The sequence below is a fragment of the Limulus polyphemus genome, unplaced genomic scaffold (assembly GCF_000517525.1).
Source record: "Limulus polyphemus unplaced genomic scaffold, Limulus_polyphemus-2.1.2 Scaffold2242, whole genome shotgun sequence".
Classification (NCBI taxonomy): Eukaryota; Metazoa; Arthropoda; class Merostomata; order Xiphosura; family Limulidae; genus Limulus; species Limulus polyphemus.
The window spans coordinates 118,667-122,812 of record NW_013667852.1 but is presented as its reverse complement, the minus strand read 5'-3'; the positions used below and the strand labels follow the sequence as shown (position 1 = coordinate 122,812).

Below are 4,146 nucleotides of genomic sequence, written 5' to 3'. Positions count from 1 at the left end.
TTATCCACCAGGCCATAATATTGGTAGCGTTAAATTAGGTCATTTCGTACGACGTGGTAACTGGAAGAAACAATTTTAAAACAACAAATCCTCTGATTTCATACTTTGGACATTTTCTGTGTGTGCCAAGGATGTGTATAACTTCATGATGTCAGTAGTTCGTCTTTTATTTCTTGCTTTGTTGACTTTAGCGTAAACCTAAACGTGAAGATTCTGTAGTAGCCGGCCTTAATTTCAAAGTAATAAGCTAAAGGAGGTTAGTTAGCCATCGCCATCCACTACCCACTATTGTGAGACTGAATAGTGGAATTTTAACGTCACAGGGCGCAAACCATGGAATGTCAAATCTCCAGTCCGGCACGTTAATCACTAGGCCACGCTCTCCTGGCAATAAACAGATTCCCGTTTATATATGAGTGGGAAAACATCAAAAGTCACATAGTAATGCTTCGGCGTATAACCTAGTAAATAGAAAGTAGAAATCAGTTTGTTTGTGTTTTTTTTTTCAGATTTTCTGTGCAAAGCGGCTCAAAGTTACACCCATGGCCCTAAAGTGCAGACAGCGTTTTTGAGGCACGGGTCCTGAATTAACAATTATTGAATTCGTAGCCCGGACACGCCATACCCATTCCTAATTCCAATAAAACAGTTTATCACTTCAAAATTTAGGCCGGCTAATACAGATAGCCCTGGAGTAGCATTGCACCACAAAATTCAACAACAATAACAATTGTTTATTTATTGCCAATGCGATATTCACCCCCCCCCCAGTGGTACAGTGGCATGTCTGCGGGTTTACAACGCTAGAAACCGGGTTTTGATACCCGTGGTGAGAAGACCACAGATAGCCCATTCTTTAGCTTTGTGCTTAACTTCAAACAAACAGTTTATAAGACCCGGCATAGTCAGGTGGTTCCACCAAACATGCTCGCCCTTTCAGCCGTGGAGGCGTTATAACGTGACAGTTAATCCCACTATTCGTTAGTAAAAGAGTAGCCCAAGAGTTGGCGGTGGGTGGTGATGACTAGCTGCCTTCCCTCTAGTCTTTCACTGCTAAATTAGGGACAGATAGCCCTCGTGTAGCTTTACGCGAAATTGAAAACAAACAATCAAAACCGTTTATCACATCAAACTTGTATTGTTATAAAACCATATAAAATATGTTTTTCATCATGAAACAACAGTGTTTACATGAGCATTGATCTAAAATAACAATATAATCTAAATCAGATCATAAGTAGATTATATTTTCTTTAAGGAAAACTACTTTTTTGGCAAAGATAGTTTACAGTAAGATGAATGGTTTGTGGCTCTTTATGCTAACCAAAATCAAAATATTTTGTCTTGTATTACTAGAGGGCGTTTTTTTAGGGTTTATTACGTGTATTCACGCAAATCTACGCAAGGACTTTTCTGTTCTAGCCCATCCACAGATACACTAGAAAGAAGGCAGCTAGTCAATAGCAGCCACCGCTAACTCCTTAAGTTATTGTAACTGAACAATGGGATTTGATTGTCACTCTATTAACGCATCCACAGCCCCAAAGTGCAGAGCGTGATTTTGCCACGATGAGACATGAACCAAGGATCGTCACATTCTCAGTCCTGCACGCTAACTACTACGTCACTCTAGGCCCAGAAAAATCCTTCAAATTGTCCAAATAATAATTGTTTTCGGATAGCAATACTTAAGTACCATTACAAACTTGACAGAAAATGGTGAATGTCAGACAGAGAGGCAGAATTTGTATTTGTTGTTTCAAGTAAAATAAACAAAAGCTTCGAAAATCCCCATTATATAATACACGAAACGGTTGTGATGATTCAGTTTAGTAGGCTTGCATGGCGTGATGATCTCGGCTTTACAAAGTTTGTATATAATTATACTGTAGTATTTCATAATCCAACGTTATTTTACTCATATCATTGTCATGATATGTACATAATATTGCTATAGTAACTTGTGGTCCGAAGCTGGTTTAAACATAGTGTTGCTATGTCGAGTAGTCTACCTCTGTGTTATACATAAAGTTGCTATGGTAGCTCTCTGAATTGTAAGTATGCACAGTCTTCCTGCTTCTTTAAGATATTACCATCTGTACGGGATCATCTGTGTAATATATGTTTAAATCTTTAACACTTGTTTCCTCATTATCCCTATCATTACCCCCCCCCCCTCAGTGGCACAGCTGTATGACTGCGGATTTACAACACTAGAAATCGGGTTTCGATACCCATGGTGGGCAGAGCATAGCCAATTGTATAGCTTTGTGCTTAACTTCAAATAAGCAAATAATACCCCTATTATTAACGTAACATGTGCTTTTCCTGGTAAGACCATACACACAGAAAATAAGATAAATATTTTTAAGAAAACTTATTATTGGCACTTTTCGTAGTCGGAACAGCATAATTAAATTGACGAAATTAACTTTAAAATATATAAGTGGTATTGGGCGATAATAATCTCCCTCCTTAAAGAACTAATCTAACGATATTATGTAATAAATTAGATTCAATGTGTTTTTGTTTTGTTTTTTCAGTCGAATATTACCAGCATTCAGTGTCCGCCACTGTTACCAGTTTATATACCGAATCAGTCGAACATTATCAGCATTCAGTGTCCGCCACTGTTATCAGTTTATATACCGTAACAGTCGAATATTACCAGCATTCAGTGTCCGCCACTGTTACCAGTTTATATACCGAATCAGTCGAACATTATCAGCATTCAGTGTCCGCCACTGTTATCATTTTATATACCGTAACAGTCGAATATTACCAGCATTCAGTGTCCGCCACTGTTACCAGTTTATATACCGAATCAGTCGAACATTATCAGCATTCAGTGTCCGCCACTATTATCAGTTTATATACCGTATCAGTCACACTCGCATGGACGTGGGATTGGCAGTTTTTGTACATATCACATTTAAGGTAGTCTCTTAAACTTACGGTATATAAAATGATAATAGCAGCTGACACTGAATGATGGTAATATTCGAATGATACGGTTTATAAAATGATAATAGTAGCTGACACTGAATGCTGGTAATGTTCGACTGATACGGTATATAAACTGATAATAGTAGCTGACACTGAATGATAGTAATGTTCGACTGATACGGTATATAAACTGATAATAGTAGCTGACACTGAATGATGGTAATGTTCGACTGATACGGTATATAAACTGATAATAGTAGCTGACACTGAATGCTGATAATGTTCGACTGATACGGTATATAAACTGATAATAGTTCGGACACTGAATGCTGGTGATGTTCGACTGATACGGTATATAAACTGATAATAGTGGCGGACACTGAATGCTGATAATGTTCGACTGATACGGTATATAAACTGGTAACAGTGGCGGTCTCTGAATGCTGATAATGTTCGACTGATACGGTATATAAAATGATAACAGTGGCGGACACTGAATGCTGGTAATGTTTGATTGATACGGTATATAGACTGATAATAGTGGCAGACACTGAATGATGGTAATGTTCGACTGATACGGTATATAAACTGATAATAGTAGCTGACACTGAATGATGGTAATGTTCGACTGATACGGTATATAAACTGATAATAGTGGCAGACACTGAATGCTGATAATGTTCGACTGATACGGTATATAAACTGATAACAGTGGCGGACACTGAATGCTGGTAATATTCGACTGATACGTATATAAAATGATAATAGTGGCGGACACTGAATGCTGGTAATGTTCGACTGATACGGTATATAAACTGATAATAGTAGCTGACACTGAATGCTGATAATGTTCGACTGATACGGTATATAAACTGATAATAGTAGCTGACACTGAATGCTGGTAATGTTCGACTGATACAGTATATAAAGTGATAACAGTGGCGGACACTGAATGCTGGTAATGTTTGATTGATACGGTATATAGACTGATAATAGTGGCGGACTCTGAATGCTGATAATGTTCGACTGATACGATATATAAACTGATAACAGTGGCGGAAAACTGAATGCTGGTAATATTCGACTGATACGATATATAAACTGATAATAGTGGCGGACTCTGAATGCTGATAATGTTCGACTGATACGATATATAAACTGATAACAGTGGCGGAAAACTGAATGCTGGTAATATTCGAC

The 4,146-nt window shown here is 37.8% G+C and overlaps 1 protein-coding gene across 3 annotated transcripts in view; it reads left to right on the top strand.

Moving 5' to 3' along the window:
* The window catches only part of LOC111087511, an 88,748-nt gene that overhangs the window by 5,516 nt on the left and 79,086 nt on the right, over positions 1–4,146 (top strand). The gene's annotated exons all lie outside the window — the stretch shown is intronic.